This window comes from Hyla sarda, chromosome 2, assembly GCF_029499605.1.
Source record: "Hyla sarda isolate aHylSar1 chromosome 2, aHylSar1.hap1, whole genome shotgun sequence".
Lineage (NCBI taxonomy): Eukaryota > Metazoa > Chordata > Amphibia > Anura > Hylidae > Hyla > Hyla sarda.
Genome location: NC_079190.1, coordinates 434,903,044 through 434,923,420, shown reverse-complemented (window position 1 = coordinate 434,923,420; position 20,377 = coordinate 434,903,044). Strand labels below are relative to the sequence as shown.

At 40.1% G+C, this 20,377-nt stretch overlaps 1 protein-coding gene across 8 annotated transcripts in view; it reads right to left on the bottom strand.

Moving 5' to 3' along the window:
• SPECC1 (sperm antigen with calponin homology and coiled-coil domains 1) overlaps positions 1 to 20,377 on the bottom strand; it is a 417,974-nt gene that overhangs the window by 213,039 nt on the left and 184,558 nt on the right. The gene's annotated exons all lie outside the window — the stretch shown is intronic.

The window sequence follows — 20,377 nt, the reverse complement described above, 5'->3', positions numbered from 1 at the left end:
ATTATTTACTTGCAAAAACATAGGTATGGAGAATAGCCTGCGGCTGTCAATGTTCTCGGTGTGGCTTTAGGCAGATTCTCACTAAGGAATGTGTTTGTCCAGTCTGCTGCACTTAAAGGGGTTCTCCGGTGCTTAGACATCTTCTCCCCTATCCAAAGGATCTTGCACGCGGCACCCCGTTTGTAATCAGTCCCCGGAGCGTGTTTGCTCCGGGTCTGATTACTGTCGAACACGGGGGCCGGCGGCGTGTGACGTCACGCTTCCGCCCTTGTGTGACCTGACGCACCAGAGAACCCCTTTAAGCCCTCCAAACTCTCAGGCCCTGTTGATTTACATAAACACTGCTCAAAAAAATAAAGGGAACACTAAGATAACACATCCTAGATCTGAATGAATTAACTAATCACATGAAATACTTTCCTCTTTACATAGTTGAATGTGCTGACAACAAAATCACACAAAAATTATCAATGGAAATCAAATTTATCAACCCATGGAGGTCTGGATATGGAGTCACACTCAAAATCTAAGAGGGAAGCCACACTACAGGCTGATCCAACTTTATGTAATGTCCTTAAAACAAGTCAAAATGAGGCTCAGAAGTGCGTGTGGCCTCCACGTGCCCGTATGACCTCCCTAAAATGCCTGGTGAGGTGGCGGATGGTCTGAGGGATGTCCTCCCAGACCTGGACTAAAGCTTCCACCAACTCCTGGACAGTCTGTGGTGCAACATGGCATTGGTGGATGGAGCGAGACACTATGTCCCAGATGTGCTCAATCGGATTCAGGTCTGGGGAACGGCCAGCATTCAAAAGTTACCAAAACATCAGCCAGGTAGCATAGGAACTGAGAAGTGGTCTGTGGTCACCACCTGCAGAACCACTCCTTCATTGGGGGGGGGGGTCTTGCTAATTGCCTTTAATTTCCACCTGTTTGTTCCATTTGCACAACAGCATGTGAAATTGATTGTCAGTGTTCTTCCTGAGTAGACAGTGTGATTTCACAGAAGTGTGATTGACTTGGGGTTACATTGTGTTGTTTTAAGTGTTCCCTTTATTTCTTTGATCAGAGTATGTGCCAGGAAAATGTAAAAACGCATTCTTCCAACAGAGTCTTGCATCACGTTCTGTACAGTGTGATACATTGCTCAGAGGGTTAACACACTGCATACCGTTGTAAGGAATAGCACAGCCTTCCACACTATTCCCACTATCCCATTTTTTTATACCAGACAGGAGGGCAAAAAGACACACATTCAACCTCCATTGTTAATGGTACCCAACAGATAAGCGAGGGCATGTTCTCAAAGCTTATTTTTCATTAGCAAAAATAATGAATGGGCATCAATGGGGAATGGTAGGCCAAAAACACAGTGAAGACATGGTAACAGCATATAAATTAGGCCCACTGTGTATTTATACTGTTAAATTTTCATTGGGTTACATCCTTAGGCCCCATTCACACTACAGAGAATCAGTGTGGAATAACCACAAGGAATTCTGTGTGGATTTCGCCTTGCAGCACACTCCCATTGATTTTATTTGGTTTTGCAATGCTCAGTTCACAAATTGGAATTTCTGTGGTAGAACTTCCGACGAGAAATTAATCCACGAGAATTAGAAATTGGATTCAATGTTCAATCTTTCAGTGGAATCTGCGAAGTCCCATTTTTCAATGTCCATGGCAAATTCTGGGACATTTTTGCTGGAGCAGAAGAATCACAGATCCACAAAAGATTTTAGTGAGGAAATTTTCCTTGCTAAATTTCCACAGTGTGAATATACCCTTAGTGCTAGGTAAGTACACAAGTGGATTTATTTCAAACTCGCGGCATGTTTCCAGCTGCGAGTTTGGGGGGGGGCTCTCCTCTGGCTGACAGTGGGAAATTTCCGGCAGCGGAATCTCCATCAAAGTTAATAGGGCCTGCGGCGGATTTTCAACAGCATAAATCCGTTGCTGAAAATTTGCTGAAAATCTCACAGTGGGAAACACCACCAGAGGTGGAAGTTAGGCAATTTGTTTAAAGGGGTATTCCAGGAAAAAACTTTTTTTTTTTTATATCAACTGGCTCCAGAAAGTTAAACAGATTTGGAAATTACTTCTATTGAAAAAAATCTTAATCCTTTTAATAATTATCAGTTGCTGAAGTTGAGTTGTTGTTTTCTGTCTGGCAACAGTGCTCTCTGCTGACATCTCTGCTTGTCTTGGGAACTGCACAGAGTAGAAGAGGTTTGCTATGGGGATTTGCTTCTAAACTGGGCGGTTCCCGAGACACGTGTCATCAGAGAGCACTTAGACAGAAAAGAACAACTCAACTTCAGCAGCTCATAAGTACTCAAAGGATGAAGATTTTTTTAATAGAAGTAATTTACAAATCTGTACAGAGCCTTTATATAGGTGTAAAAAATTAAAAGGAACATGGGGGAGATCAAAATCTGTCCAGAGGAAAAGTCACTGAGTTGCCCGTAGCAACCAATCAGATCGCTTCTTTTATTTTTGAAAAGGCCTCTGCAAAATGAAAGAAGCGATCTGATTGGTTGCTATGGGCAACTCAGCGACTTTTCCTCTGGGCAGGTTTTGATAAATCTCCCCCCATATTTCTTACAGACTAGAAGACATTGGACAGCACAGACATCTTATACATTTTGATCCATGTGTCGCATTTCCTTAGAGCAATCTATCTAAAAGTCATTTAATTTCTTTTTCTGTATGTGGCCCCCCCCATTGTATGACACCTTTAGACCCCCTGAATGATCCGCTCAGCCTGCTACATAACAGAAAACAGACTGGAAACATTTACCAGGCCTCAGTGTTTCCACTTGGGAGGAAATGATGAGAAGCTGGACTGGGGGGGGCCCATGAATGTAACTAGATCTTGAAAGGTCGGCATTTTACGACACGTTGTCAGTCCTGGCCAGTTTCATTTTGTCATTATGTTCCTGAAAGTCAGATATTTGTTTTGTGTTGGAAACGAGATCCTGACACTTCTCGACAGCCAAAGAAAGAATTTCCCCTCTCCAACCTCCAAAGGAACATGTGTTGAATGAGGACGGAAAAAGGATAACCCTTATCACCAAAATGATACAAAAGTCAACTTTTACTTTTCCAGTTCCTGTATAAATGTGGATTGAATGTGAAGATGACAGGATTACCAGACCGTCCAGGAAGTTTATTATGTCTCTTCATCTTTTAGACACATCTATAGCATTTGTGTCTTTGTAAAAATCAGATTATTTGTGGGTGATAACATTTACTGAAGGAAACTAATATGTACAGTGTTGTCAACTACAGTCCATATGCCAGCAGATTTCATCAAGGTATGAAGTTCATTTACAGCTGCTGAAAATTACAAGGAAAAGAATGTTTCCTTGAGACCAATAGGATTTCCCCTGCCAATACAGTATACAGCTCCGGTGCAGACCTAAGTATGGAAACAGACTACAGATAAACCCATTACAGTCATTCTGTAGTCCGATTTGTTCCTTTTCATCTGCCCTTCTTCTGTTGTCAATATCCGGGTATCACCAGCCATGATGTCTGGGCCTTACTAGGGGTTGAGGACTATGCCACTCCTGTTAAAATGTCCACACTATCTGCTGTCAATAAAGAGGCTGTCACATTACAGATAACATCTTCAATGACAGAAGCTCCAAAGACTCCCAGCAAACAGCCGATTTTCAACTAGCCGGAGGCACTCAAAGAGGGTGTTTTGAGCAGTGTCCTATCTCTATGATGTTCATATACCCTAAAAGGGCATATCCTCAGGAAAAGTTTTGATGGAACAACCCATTCAACAAGTTGGGGGTGCTTTATAAGTATTGCCTACCTTAAAGTTTGTGAAAAACTGGTCCATAGGTTAGTAAAAAGAACTAGCAACCGGAGTGGAGAAAGGACTGGGCTACACAGAGACTTTCTATAGTACAAGAGATTTTACTTCATGCTTTATAACATTGCTTAATAGTTTAGCTGTTATTGCTTCAACAATCTTTGCATATATCAATAGTACAAGTGAATAGAAGAAACTTTGTAATATATATCTTATCAGAGAAAAATGTATTTTTAAATCACTTTGCATGTTTCTACCCCCTCCCCAACAAACTCATCAAACATCAAGTCATTGAAGTATTTGATTACAGCTGTACTTAGAAGTCTATGGAGAGGGTACCTCAGTGCTTCATTAACAGCATGCACTGCTCTGTAATGTACTCAATGCTGCTTCTTCTGAGGGTGTGCTGTAGAGACATAGCAAAGCATGATCTCTTTTGTGTGTGCAGTGTATGGAAGACATTATAGCAGCTAGTATCTACCCACTAGCTTAGACTTTGCGATGAAGTCTTCAGGGGGGAAAACTAGTGAAAACATGTTATGTTACACAATGGCCAGATATAGGGCTACTCTTCATGCACACGGGAGCTTATCCACAATGGCAGGTACACTTTAATATCAACCAGTAGCTGGGAAAAAAAGGTCTCTGTGTAGTCCAGGCCCGGAAGGTGACTGCAGGATTAGACTACACAGAGTGTTTGAGGTCTGTAAACTTCTCTACATGAAGCTTTACACACACAGCCTTATTATTTAGCATGCGAAGATAGCAAAGCTATTGGAAAACGCCGGGAAGTGAAGGCGCAATACGCAACGATGTATGACAATACAGATCTAGTATTGTACAGTAGATTATTTAGCCAATGTGAAACGTGTTTCGGGACGGCACGTCCCTTTCTCAATGACAAAATGGCTTTGGCCTAAGGCCAAAGCCATTTTGTCATGAAGAAAGGGACGTGCCGTCCCGAAACGCATTTGACGTTGGCTAAATAAAGAATCTACTGTACAATACTAGATCTGTATTGTCATACATCGTTGCGGATTGCGCCTACACTTCCCGGCATTTTCCAATAGCTTTGCTATCTTCGCATGCACTTCAATCAGCTGGGACCGTCCAGGATCTGATCCCCGGGTGGCTGCACCGCACAATACTTTCAAGGTGCTACAAAGTGGTTGTGTCTTCTAACACAACCCGGAGAGGCGAGAACAAAATCTCACTATCCTGGTTATCCTTATTTGCATACCACTGTTTTTATTTTTCTCTATAGTGCCTTATTATTAATTAGCAAAGTTTTCATTATTTTATTTATTACATTTTCATTTATTTTTCATAAATTTTTTGGTATTTGCTAAATAAAAAATAAAAAATAGTGAAAGTGTAAAATTGCAAACAACAAACATACTGTTCAACGGATTATAAAGGATGATATTTAGTGATAACAATCTTGCACTTTCTTAAGAAGATTGAAGCCCATTATAATACTTCTGCTGCCTAACTGCTGATGGAGACACATAACTGGGTGATAATAATCTTTAGGCATTTCTTGTGTTAACATTTACAACCATGTAAGATAACACTGGGTATCTGATGCCACCAACAGCGTTTTCTCAGCTGGCAGGCAAGCTCTCCTACCAGGTCTTTAAATGTCAGGGCCAATGTGAAAAAGCTTATACAAACTACACAGACAATGCTCCTCCAAGACTGGAGCTGTTGCTAGGAAAAATGCTGATCCTCACAAAGCACACAATTTATGTGCATCCTTAAATTCTCAGTCAACTCCTGAAAAGTGGAGCCGGGAAATACTGTAACTAGTGTCGTTCTGTAATACAGCCAAGCAAAACCTCGGAGCAGAATTAACAACACTGCAATAATAAGAGGTTTTCTGGTTTCATGCAAAAAACTATTAAAATGGGGAATTACACTAAAGTCATTGAATAAGAGAGGGCTTACTGATTACTGGGGTCCGATTACCATCAATACTTCATAGAAAGGGGTCCTCCAACACTGCTGCAGAGCTGTTTTTAGTCCCATCCCAGCACCACAACTAGGCCTGCACGATATATCGCAAACTATTCGCCATTATTTCATTTTGCAATACTTTGATTTGGCCCCTAGGAAAATTATGTGATTACCAGTGGACACGGCAGCTCGGCCTGGCTTCCCATGCCCCAGTTGACTGCAGAAGCTGCCCAATATGCTAATGCGGTAGCTCAGCCCGGCTTCCAATGCCCAAACTGATTGGCACTGGCTACATGTGTCAGAATGTTTCTCCCTCCCAGCAATACCTAGTGTTGGGAAAAAAGTGACTTGATTGGGCTATGAGTGGGTTGGCCATATGAGAGGAATGGGCTATACGAGCCTGAATGGGCCACGATGAGAGGAATGGGCCACGATGAGAGGAATGGGCCACGATGAGAGGAATGGGCCACGATGAGAGGAATGGGCCACGATGAGAGGAATGGGCCACGATGAGAGGAATGGGCCACGATGAGAGGAATGGGCTATGTGAGGGGAATATACAAAAAAAAAGGTTGCAGCAGCACACTTGGTCAAAAAATGAAGGCTTTTAGTGCACTTTTTGATCAAAACGTGTCCCCCATCCACCACGCGGAGGTGGCCCCATTTCGGATGGGACCCTAACACTCATTTCACTCTCCTCTGCTGGGCATATGGGCTCTGACTGGGTGACATGCTCGATCCACTATCAAATTAAAAACCTTCTGTGAAAAAGGGGAGGGGGGCACGGCTGCAGAGGTTGCCACGCCCCCTAAAAAAAATAAAAATAAAAAATAGCCAGCACAACTACCTGATACATGCGTGCACGCTGCTGGGGCAAATACAGAGTATACAAAAAAAAAAAAAAAAGAAGGTTGCATCAGCACTCTTGGTCAAAAAAATGGAGGCTCTTAGCGCACTATGTGAGGGGAATGACTGTATGAGGGGAAAGGGATGTGTGAGATGAATGGGTTATATTAACAATGGGGAATGTCTATACGAATTTCATATAGACAGTCCACCTCATATAAGTTAATTCCCCTCAAAGCCATTCCCCTAATTTCATGTTTTAAAATGAGGGGAATGGCTATATGAAATGGGGGGATTGAACATGAAATGGGGGGATTGGGCATCAAAATGGGGGGGGGGGGGGAGAGATCTCACCATTTGTTTATTCGCAATCACATATCGAAATCACGATATTTACTTCCATAATTGCAGTTGCACATTTTCCCCAAATCGTTAAGCACTAACAGAAACTCTTTTACCCAACTTTCTAAAATACTTTGCACTTCAGGTCATTCTAGATCTCAATGAGAACATACATCCAGAGGCTGAAACCCTATAGACCTAACAGTTTTTGAGAACCAAAATGTTCTTGTGTGAAAAGTGCCTAACAGTCTAAGCAATTCTCTATGAGCTGAATATACTAGAAGCATAAACTGAACTTCTGTTCTGACAGTTTGTAAAATGAATGAGCCTAGAGCATAGACAGCTTAGCTTATGTTAAAGGGGTTATCAAGGAATAAAGAGCTAATTTATTCCAAAAACAGCACCACACCTGTCATCAGGTTGTAGGTGGTATTACAACTTGACCATTCCCCTAAATGGAACTGAGCTGCAATACCTCACACAACCTAAGGACAGGGGTGGTGCTGTTTTTTTGGAAGAAGATAGCTCTGTGGTTTTATCCCTGGTTAACCCCTTTAAGATTGGGGTTCCATTTTAATATTGCAGAATCACAATGTGAACCCAATGTATACATGCTTGTACTGGCATGGGCCTCCTTGACATTAAAGTTTTCCATTCCCCCAAAACATTTCCCAATCCACAGTATAGAGGAGAAATGTCTGACCTAGAGGTTCCCTGTTCTAAAAGGTCCAAGCAGTCCAAAAAGGTCAGACCCCCTGTGGATAGGAGATACGTTTTAAGGGGCTTCCATAGGAAACAGTCTGGAGCTGACTCATTGACCTCTATGGTACTTGTTGCAGCTGTAAAGCATATTTCTAAAACACAGTATGTCTCCAGCTGTTGCAAAACTACAACTCCCAGGGTGCCCGGACAGCAAACGGCTGTCCGGGCATGCTGGAAGTTGTCGTGCTGCAACAGCTGAAGGCACAATGTTTTGAAAATACTTCCTTCACAGTACAGGTGTCCCAACCTTCAGATGCCAGTTTACCCAATGCTGCTCAGTTTACACCTCAGAGGTTCCGTAGTGGAACTTCTGACACCAAATTTGATTACGCCTAAAGAATAACATTCATCCATTATTTTGGCAGAATCTGCCACTCGTGTCCAATACTGATAGAACTGTGTTTATGTACATGCCATAGCAACACATCAATATAGTCATTCCAGGAGGAATAATAGGGGAATGGCACAGGTTAGTTATAAAAGCATTTGACTTTATAATACATTCAATAAATGTAACTATTTAAATAGGCACTGTCAGATACAAAAACTTTTGATATGTTGTAAAGCATGCATAACCAAAAGGTTTTGCAATTGCTTTCATTAGAAAATTTTCAGTATTTCATAATGAAAAATCCAGTCAAAGAACTGCCCCCCTGCCTGCTTGGGCACATACTAGTCCTGCTGTGTCCATGCGTCATGGACACACTTCTTTGATTGACAGCTGTGAGTGCAGAGGAAAAATCCTCCCACTGTCAGCTTGTGTCCCGATACGGTCAGTGAGGACAAGCTGGGAGTTGTAGTTTTGCTAATGCTAGGGGAGATGTGAGCAGACAGCATACTGAGGGAGGGGGCGGAGACCTGCACAGTGAGGCCACGCCCCCTCCCTTTGAGAGGAATTCAGACTAGTGAGCTAAATTAAAAGTGTAATAAAAAAATAAAAATAAGGTGCTAGACACAAAAATTTGATCTACATGTCAGAATTAGGAACTGAGTGGTATATTAACAAAAATGTTTTTTGTTGGATCTGACGGGTACGCTTTAAGGATTTGTTCACCATTTCTGCTCTACTAAAAAAAAGACAGTTTATACCCAGCTTTACCAGAGTAGATTAACATCAAAGCCATTCTGTCCGCAGAACTCTATATGACAGGGTTACACAGAAGTTACAGAAGTCTGGTACGAATCTAAAGGGCAGGTCATGGCTGATGGATATTTAAGTAAGCATTGTAAATGTCTCACACTCCCACATGTGTATCCCACCATCCTCTAGTGTCACGCAGGAACTAAGGACAATCTACAAGGCATGTTTCTGCTAACATTACCATATAAAATTGCTTGTACTTTACAAAAAATGCCAAAGTAATCCTCATAAAATATTATAATTAACATAGAAAATTAAAAATGGGTTGTCCAGTGTTAGAAAAACGCTGTTTTTATTTTTATTTTTTTGAAAAAACAGCACCTCTCCTGACCACAGGTGGTTTGTAGTACTGCAGATCAGTCCCATCAACTTTAAATGAAACTGGGCTGCAATACCATTATTAACATTTAAAGGGGTACTCCACTGGAAAAAATGTTTTAAATCAACTGGTGCCAGAAAGTTAAACAGATTTGTAAATTATTGTGTCACAGAGCGCTGGAGGATACTGTGAATAATAGGCTCTGCTGCACAACTCCAGTACGCTTCCCTGTATGTCGTACTAATAGTTACAAAATTCCTAAGACTTCACAGGAACTGTACGGATGTAGAGCAATATGATAAAGAAGCTGCCAATTTAAAGAAAAAATTTACAGCCAAAGCATATGAAGAATCCTCATTAAAAACAGTACAAACATTGGTGCGAGGGACAGATAGGATACAACTAATATCTAAAACAAAACCATCTACCAGAGAAATAAGGGGAAAATACGAATACAAAAAAAACCCAATTGTTAAAATACCCATTATTACACAATACAATAAACAACGCCATGCACTTCAATGAATAGTTAAACACTACTGGCATATCCTACGTAGCGACAAAATCTTGGGAGACATTCTCTCTGAAGCTCCCTTATTTATATATATAAAAAAGCATCCACTATTGGTAATCAAATAGCCCCTACCATTAAATCAAATAAAAATCCGGGAGCCAAATGTCGACCAACTCAAAACAATCATTTTCTGCAAATAAAAAATGGTTTCTTTCCGTGCAAAGCTTGTAGTGCCTGTAAAACAACAAGTAACCTCCATCCGATATTTGAGGTTAAAAACTAAAGGGATAATACTATACATAAAATTAATAGCCATATCCGTTGCAAAACTAAAGGGGTTATTTACGCTATAATCTGCCCCTGTGATAAAACATATATAGGTAGAACCAAGCGACAACTGGGAACCAGAATTAGGGAACATCTGTACAATATCCAACGTGGATATGATGGGCATCCCCTATCAGTGCATTACAAAGTTGTTCATAAACAATCAGCCGTAGGATCCCATTTTCTTTGGTATGGAGAGAATTGCCCCACATTGGCGGGGAGGCAATTATATTGCACAACTATGCAGATCTGAAAGTAAATGGATTTTTAAATCTAAATTCACTGGCCCCTTTTGGCCTAAATGAAGAAATGGAACTTTTTTGGCTTTTTATCATAAAAATCAGAATATCTCTATGTGTAATACAATAGCGCTGCAAGCCGCCCGTGGTCTGCACAACACTTACCTGTTCCGGAGGTCAATAAAGGGTTAACTCCCAGACTGAACCCGCCTATAAATATCAGCTACACTTCCATTCGGCTGATCCGATGAAGGAAGCCCGCAGTACTTCCGAAACGCGTCATCACTAAGCCTTGTAGACCTCACACGCTCCTATAGTGACGTCACTATCTACGGCCTATTCCATCAAGCCAGTGTGCGGAGTGGATGCGGTCTGGTTGAGACGCTACCGGCCGGAGCGTTCTCCCACTGCCCCGCCAAGAAGATCGTGATATCTACCGGAACAGATCACGGACATCAGAGGACTACAGGTACTATTTGGAAACAGAACCAGGTATTTTTATACCAGTCACACTCAATAGTAACCCGCTAAAGAGCATTGATTGTTACTAGTTGCAGCGCTGCAGTACCTGAAAAGTCAGCCCACTCAATTAGGGAAAGAATCCCTTTTTTTTCACACACGTGTAACATCATTATCCTATATACTCCTTAGGACATTGTACCGGTTGTATAACGCGTTATCCAGGTATTATATTTAGAGATGAGCGAACTTACAGTAATTTCGATTCGTCACGGACTTCTCGGCTCGGCGGTTGCTGACTTTTCCTGCATAAAGTAGTTCAGCTTTCAGGTGCACCCGTGGGCTGGAAAAGGTGGATACAGTCCTAGGAGACTCTGTCCTAGGACTGTATCCACCTTTTCCAGCCCACCGGAGCACCGGAAATCTGAACTAATTTATGCAGGAAAAGTCAGCAACCGCCGAGCCGAGAAGTTCGTGACGAATCGAATTTACTCGATCATCTCTAATTATATTGCATCACTATCAACATTTATACACCTTGAATATCTTTCTTTTGGATATTTTAATTAGCTTATTTTCATTTAATATTTATTTTCAGCAGTGCATATCAGATGTTCATTCTATAATAGCAGCAACAACACATCGTAATTACAAGGTAGGTTCATATACCTACTAATTTATTCACCATCTATTTGTATTGCTTTCTCAGCGCACCCTCCTACTTGTATAGATTTGTAAGTTACTTCTATATAAAAATCTTAATCCTTCCTGTACTTATCAGTTGCTGTATGCTTCAGAGGAAGTTCTTTTGTTTTTGAGTTTCCTTTCTGTCTGACCACAGTGCTCTCTGTTGACACCTCTGTCCATTTTAGGAACTGTCCGGAGTAGGAGCAAATCCCCATAGCAATTCCTAAAAGGGACAGAGGTGTCAGCAGAAAGCACTGTGATCAGACAGAAAGGGAACTCAAAAAGAAAAGAACTTCCTCTGGAACATACAGCAGCTGATAAGTACTAGAAGGGTTAAGATTTTTAAATAGAAGCAATTTACAAATCTGTAACTTTCTGGAACCAGTTAATTATAAAAAAAAAAAAAAAAAGATGTTTTCCAGGGGAGTACCCCTTTAACCGTGTGTATATAACCAATCACTGTACATAATATCCACATTGATGCCCTTGTGAGGAGGATAAAAACAGTTCTCCTACAGAAAAAACCTGGTCCCTGGGGGGGGGGTGAATAAACCCACAGAAGTCATTATATGGGATGCAAAAAGCACCCGGGATTAAACCATTGTATTGAAGATATTTTCAGTAGACAATATTAGGTGTTCTAAATTAGTCATAATCCCTTCATTAGTGGATGTTAAGAATAGTGGCTACATTTGGGGAGATCTATCAAAACCTGTGCAGAGGAAGAGTGGTGCAGTTGCCCATAGCAACCAATCAGATTGCTTCTTTCATTTTCATGGAAAATGAAAGAAGCAATCTGATTGGTTGCATTGGGCAACTGCACCACTCTTCCTCTGCACAGGTTTTGATAAATCTCCCCCATTAAGTGTATTGTGCCCAAAAACAACTTGCTCTTCTACTGAACTAGACCAGGAACAAAAATAAGAGGCCAATTGAGACTGTAGTTTTAATCATTTTTTTTTTTTTTTTTTTTTTTGTACTCACCTGATCCCAATTATTTTTCTTATGTTTTAAATATCATAATAAAAGTAAAATGTTATTCTTTCGGAGATATACGATACTGGAGGATTTTTATGGAACTCATGTAGGGGTTACTTGTTGTAATAGTAGTAGAAGCCTTCTCATGTGTCTTGGGGCAAAAAGATATTGTGTTGTCTTTGGGCTGCAATACCACACACAACCTGTGGACAGGAGTGGCACTGTTTTTTTTTTATATACCGGACGACGTTATAATGAAAATTAGAAAAATACTAATAGTCTTCAATAGTGTAGGACAGTAAGATCCCGATATGCCAAATGCACAGGTACTATGTAAAAATCTGCCCTAGGAAAGATCACCACAGATACACAGAATAATCCTTGGCAGACGTGCAGAAACTCAGGCTCTTGCTGCAGATATAGCAGGGTTATTCAGGATTAAGAAAACAGCTGATTTCTTTCTAAGGGTATGTTCACATGGTGGAACGCCCATGAGGAGTTCTGCTGCACTGTGCTCACAGTGGAATTTCCAGATTCCGGCATCTGCAGAAACTTTGAACCTGTTCAATAGTTTTGTGGATTCCGCTCAGAAATTGCTGCGGAAATCCCAATTCCACCATCCGCAGAAAGAATAGCCTTGTCTACAATCATGGAAACCACTAATCGAACACATCCGACCTTGGCAACTCACCCAACTAAATCCAACGACCTCTAACGACCTCGACCTCTATCCACCTGACCGGTTTTAGACCGACTCACCACCTTCAACGACACCCAGACATCTTTTCTTGTCTATTCTATTTGCGGATTCCACTCGGAAATGCATTGCCGTCTATGGAGACTGCACATTTCCGAGCGGTTCTAGCGCCACTAAAATAGGCAAATGTCCGGAATGTCCAACACCTGTCCGGGCATGCTGGCAGTTGAAGTTTTCATCATCTGGAGAGCCTCAGTTTGGATACCACTGAGATAGAGACGGTTCTCCCGATTAGTCGGGGTTGTGTCACATGACCAAGATGGTCCCATAATGTAAGTATATAGGACTGTTTCGATCAGACACAGCCATGCTTCTCTCCCTGCTCGTTCTGGTGATCGACCGAGGTCTGAACACTAACATTGACCTATAACTTTTCACCTGTCCCTAGGACAAGTTGAAAGTTTTCTGTTTTTTGTTTTGTTTTTCCTAATAGGCGTTTGCTTTGTGATAACACGCAAAGATATTTTGCTAGGACTGGAAAAACAAAGATTTTACTTGTCAACATCATAGGCATGGATCTATGATGTGATGCAATGGGAGGTGTACTCCTGCTCTATATGGTAGGACATATTGGTTTTGGAGATAGTAATTAAAGGGATATTCCAGGCAAAACCTTTTTTATATATATATATATATATATCTCAACTGGCTCCGGAAAGTTAAACAGATTTGTAAATTACTTCTATTAAAAAATCTTAATCCTTCCAATAGTTATTAGCTTCTGAAGTTTTCTGTCTAACTGCTCAATGATGATGTCACGTCATCTGGGACGTGAGTCATCAGAGTGCAGTTAGACAGATAACAACAACTCAACTTCAGAAGCTAATAACTATTGGAAGGATTAAGATTTTTTAATAGAATTTACAAATCTGTTTAACTTTCCGGAGCCAGTTAATGTATAAAAAAAAAAAAGTTTTGGCCTGGAATACCCCTTTAATATCCCATGAATGCTAATGATAGGTCAGATAGGTGAACTGTTCTGAACTATACAGAAAATGCACTGTATATTGCAGGAGGTTTGCTATAGTTAAAAAAAAAAACATTATTCTTAATATATAATTTTTATTTTACTTTGCTATAATACATAACACACAATCAACAAACCTGAGCAAATTTAGTCCATGTATGCCAGCTTCCATACGAGATTTATTATAGATTTAAGGTAGTAAAACTCAATCCATCCACAGTAACATGATAAACTCATCAGTAAACACATACATTAGAATATGTATTGATCCCTATGCAGCATGTTTCTACAGAAATGTAATGTATGAACCCAAAAATATATAGGTTGTATTTTGGCTTTGTTTTGCTATTGTCCCATTATGAGGTCTCATGACTGGGTGTGGAGATGTTGGTGATCACAGATACTGGTCCTTTTCAATGGTAAAACAAAGCAATCACAATGTCATTTGTCTCTTACTGCATTGGAATGCAAAGGGCGCAGGCTGGTCATTTATTATCAGGTCACCGCAATGATTAGAATTGCTGACTCAAAAGCAAGAATCACTGCTTGTATGACTATGTTCACACACTGTGTTCTGGGACTCATTTTGAGATTTAAAACATCCCCAAAAAATCTGTTTTGTGTCTTAAAAAAAAAAAAAATTCCCAATGAATGTACTGAATTCAAATGGGAAAATATCTCTCTGTTCACATGTAGTTTAATTTTACACCCATAATTATTATGGATGTAAATTTAAGGCCAAGGGACTTCTTTTGGGCTGTCTTCACTTTAACCCCATAAGGACTCATTTTCACCTTAAAGGGGTATTCCAGGCAAAAACTTTTTTATATATATATCTCAACTGTCTCCGGAAAGTTAAACAGATTTGTAAATTACTTCTATTAAAAAAATCTTAATCCTTCCAATAGTTATTAGCTTCTGAAGTTGAGTTGCTGTTTTCTGTCTAACTGCTTTCTGATGACTCATGTCCCGGGAGCTGTCCAGCTCCTATGGGGATATTCTCCCATCATGCAAGAGATATTCTCCCATCATGCACAGCTCACGTGATGTGACATCATCATTGAGCAGTTAGCAGAAGCTAATAACTATTGGAAGGATTAAGATTTTTTAATAGAAGTATTTTACCCTAAAATGTATGGTAAACCCCAGAAAAAATATTTTTTGTGTAAGGAAATTTAAACGGAAATCATAATTTAGCAAATTTGGGGGTTTCATTTCCCCTTTTACATTTATTGTACAATTTTTTATTCCCCATAGGGGATTATTTATAGCAATCATTAGCTTGCTAATACTGTTCAGTGCTATGCATAGGGCATAGAACTGATCAGTATTATTGGCAATCTTCTGCTCTGGTCTTCTGAAAGGTAGATGGATGGAGGCAGGGGAGGTGACCTCCATTCGCCATCTTCGCTGATCTGATCCCAGCGGCAGTGCCATGGGCTTTCAGATCAGCCGTTATATTCATCTGTATTGATCACGGCGCCTGAGGGGTTAATGGCAGACATCAGCGCAATCGCTCATGTCCGCCATTACCGGCGGGTCTACGGCTGCTGATAGTCGCCGGGACCCCGCCAGGAATGAAGCAAGCGCAGCTCCTGCGCTCGTGTCACGGTCGCGCTGTAAGTGTACGGCGCTGTGCGCTAAGTGATGCTATGCAGCATGTCCTTAAGGGGTTAAGGCTACTTTCAATCTGCCTCTGAGCTCTGCTAAAAGGAGTTTTGTTAAAAAAAAATTATGGGAGTTGAGCGGTAAAAAAAATAAAAAAATAAAAAATAAATGACGGCATGTCCGGTGTTTATCTCCGCTCAACTTCTCCAAAATAACGGACACCAGCCAGACACCATGCAAAGTCAATGGGATCTGTCGGTACCCGTTGTGCTTCAACCCGCTCAGGGTCCGTTAAGCGCAAAAAAAAAAAAGAACCCTAACCGACCATTAAATGGGATGGAGCTTAGCAGCAGTGTGAAAGTAGCCTAAAAAAGTTTTGTTTTTGTTGTTTTCTTTTTTTTTTTGTAAAGCAAAAAACAGTTTCCAGGTGCAAGCTGAAATTATAGAGAATTTTAAAACTTGCCGTTTAACCAAAAAAAAATAAAAAAATAAAAAACGCGCATGCATCTTTCCTGCTAAAAAAGGGCAAAAATAAGTTTAGTGGATGCCTAAGGACTTAGTTACAAGGCAGAATATCTGGCTGGAAAATTCTGGGTGGACATTCTGCGTGCAGCGGATGCCGACTTATTCAGTCAAGGCCAAAACCACATGGAAATGCTTCTCCATAGATAGAAATGCATATCCAAGAGGATTCAGCTGTCTATGGAGTCAAAAAATGTCAATTTCCACAGCAGAATTCTGCTGAAATTCTGCCATGTGCACTGTACAGCAAAATTCCTTTAAAAACAATGGGAGGCTGCTGCTCCAGAATTTCAAAGTGGAATCCAGCGTACATTCACATGTGTGCATTTTCTGCCGCAGATTTGCTTCAGCAGATTTTGCTGCCAATTGAAGTCAATGGGCAGCAAAACACACAAGTGTGAACATACCCTTCTACTGATATAAAATATGTCCGTATTGGTCTAGGGTGAATACAGCCTTAGACTCCTAATAAAAGCTATGAAAACAACAGTAAGAAGATACGGTCAACACCACAGTTTACTCAAACACCACTCGTACGTACAAGGACACATACAAGATGTCTATGTAAACACAAAACAGCCTTCATTCTAAACATGCAGTGATTACTATACACACTAAGAACCCTCTCCTCATGGTGGCTTTGAATATAGAAATATAAATTTTCAATTACATAAGGGACGATTGACATTGATGCTATAATATACACAATATTCTACTAATTGACAAGTTCTTCAAAAACAGATGGAGATGATAACATATTTTTGTCTGAAGAGTATGAGAATTTTATACTCTGACTACTGAAGAAAATGATTGGACTTTCCTAGTTTCGACGGAAAAGAAAATTCACCTGAGGATATCTCAATGCTATGGAATTTGAATAAAATGCAAAGTGACCGCAAAGACATACATTCCTGGCCACTGAGGCAGAGAGGCACTTAGTATTAGGATTGCACATAAAGTATACGTTTACAACGATAGGAAAACGGTTTACTGGAGCTATTGAATGGATGAACAAGGCCACGTCTGCTCAACCCAAGGTGGGATAGAGTACTGGTACAAGTCATGGAGACTACTTCTATCCCTGCATGCAGCCCATCACGCGTGGGGAACAAACATTAACCCCTTAGGGACTCAGACAATTTTCACCTTAAATGGGCACTGTCAGATACAAAACTTTTGATATGTTGTAAAGCATGTATAACCAATAGGTTTTGCAATTGCTTTCATTAGAAAAATTTCAGTATTTCATACTGAAAAAGCCAGTCAAACAACTGCCCCCCTGCCTGCTTGGACACATACTAATCCTGCTGTGTCCATGCATCATCACCCATGTCATGGACACACTTCCTTGATTGACAGATGTGAGCGCAGGGCTCACAACTAGAGGAAAAATCCTCCCACTGTCAGCTTGTGTCCCGCTACTGTCAGTGAGGACAAGCTGGGAGTTGTAGTTTTGCTAATGCTAGGGGAGATGTGAGCAGACAGCATACTGAGGGAGGGGGCGGAGACCTGCACAGTGAAGCCACACCCCCTCCCTTTGAGAGGAATTCTGACTAGTGAGCTAAATTAAAAGGGTAATAAAAAATAAATAAAGGTGCTAGACACAAAAATAAGATGTACATGGTCAGGATTAGGTGCTGAGTGATATTTAAAAAAAAAAGTTTTTTTGTTGGATCTGACAGGTACGCTTTTAAGGACTCAGCAAATTTTTGTTTTTGCATTTTCCTTTTCCCTTCTAAAAATCATAACTCTTTCAATTTTGCAGCTACAGACACCAATTGTACTGATGCAATTACATCACTTAATTTATAATATAACCTGCGGCAAAACCCCAAAAAATATTTGTGGGATGAAATAAAAAAAATAAAAAACACACCATTTTGTAACTTTTGGGGGCCCCCGTTTCTACGCAGTGCAATATTTGGTAAAAAAAAAATAAATGACATCTTATCTTTATTCTGTAGGTCCATATGGTTACAACGATACCCAATTTATATAGTTTTACTTTTATTTTAATACTTATAATTATAAACTACATGCACCAAAATTAGTTAGTTTAAAATTGGCATCTTATGACCCCTTTAACTTTTTTTATTTTTCCGTGTATGGGGCAGTATGAGGGCTAATTTTTTGCGTAGTCATCTGTAGTTTTTATCGGTATTTTTGTTTTGATGGGACTTTTTGATCGCTTCTTATTAATATTGGTATATGATATAATATGGTATATGAAGTGACCAAAAATGCACAATTTTGGACTTTGGTATTTTTTTCATGAGTACGCCATCGACCGTGCGGTTTAGCTACCATTATATTTTAATAGTTCGGACATTTACGCACGCAGCGGTACCACATATGATCATTTTTATTCTTTATTACATTATTTTATTTTATTTTTAAATGGGAAAAGGGGGGGTGATTTAAACTTTTAATAGGGAAGGGGTTAATTAACTTTTATAATTTTTTTTATTTATTTAAATTTTTTTTACACTTTTTTTTAACCCCCCCCCCCCCCATAGGGGGCTACAACATGCAATCTTCTGATTGCACACACTGATCAGTGCCATGCCATTGCAAAGCACTGATCAGTGTAACCGGCAATCTGCTGCTCTAGCCCGCATGGAGCAGTAGATCGCCAATCGGACAACAGAGAGGCGGATGAGGACCCTCCCATTGTCCGGTAAGCTGATCGGGACATTGCGATTTTGTCGCAATAGTCCTGTTCAGCTCCGCTGAGCTGCCAGGATTCTTTTACTTTAGTTTTAGACGGCACAATCGACTTTGATCGCAGCGTCTAAAGGGTTAATGCCGTGCATCGGTCCGATCAGCCGTGGGTCCTGGCTGCCCGTAGCAACCGGGACCCACCGGGTTTAACCTGCTCTCCACCGGTAAGAATGGTTTAAACCCGTTATACCAGACCAGGGCGTACAGGTACGCCCTGAGTCCTTAAGGATCAGGGATGCAGGGCGTATGAATATGTCCTGCATCCCCAAGAGGTTAAAAAAGGGCACTCCAGTGGAAAACTGGTGCCAGAAAGTTAAACAGATTTGTAAATTACTTCTATTAAAAATTCTTAATCCTTCCAGTACTTATCAGCTGCTATGTGATCAACAGGAAGTTATTTTCTTTTTAAATTTCCTTTCTGCCTGACCACAGTACTCTCTGTTGACACCTCTGTCCATTTTAGGAACTGTCCAGTGCAGGATAGGTTTTCTATGGGGATTTTCTTCTACTCTGGACAGTTCCTAAAATGGACAGAGGTATCAGCAGAGAGCACTGTGGTCAGACAGAAAGGAAATTCTAAAAGAAAAGAACTTCCTCTGTAGTATACAGCAGCTGATAAGTACTGGAAGGATTAAGATTTTTTAATACAAGTAATTAAAAAATCTGTTAAACTTTCAGGCACCAGTTGATTTAAAACATTTTTTTTTCCAGTGGAGTACCCATTTAAAGACCATTTTTTTTAAACCATTTTAATCATTTATAAAATGATTTACAAAAATAGAGGAGGACAACTAAAAGGACAAGTAGGTGTACGGCTCCACATACCTTAATCATTTAATTCAAAGCTAACCTTTAAATACCACAAATGACTCAACATTCTGAGAAGGGGAAGTATTTATCTGTTACACATTCACAAAAACCTTAGATGGGGGTCATTATTTAGAATGTACTTAAGTATTGTAGGGGTGTGGACATCCTCATAAGTACAGTATATGGATTTGAAGATCACAGGAGAACATCTGATGAGATATGTGGTAATCTATTGTAAATATTTTAGTCATATATGCTTAGAAATAGAAAAAAAAAAAAATATATATATACACACACACACATACTGTATCTCTCTCTCCATATATATATTATATACACTGTATCTATATATATATATATATATATCTCAATTGTGTGTGTATGTTCCAGAATCAATTCCAAACGGCTGAAGATATTTCGATAAAACATGTTACTTATATGTCAACTACAAACATAGGATAGATAAATTAACCCTAACCTACCCCCATTTGCAAGGGTCGGGGTTTTTGTTTAAAGTCCCATGCAAGTCTATGAAAAATGGTATGATATGTGGTAATCTATTGTAAATATTTTAGTCATATATGCTTAGAAATAGA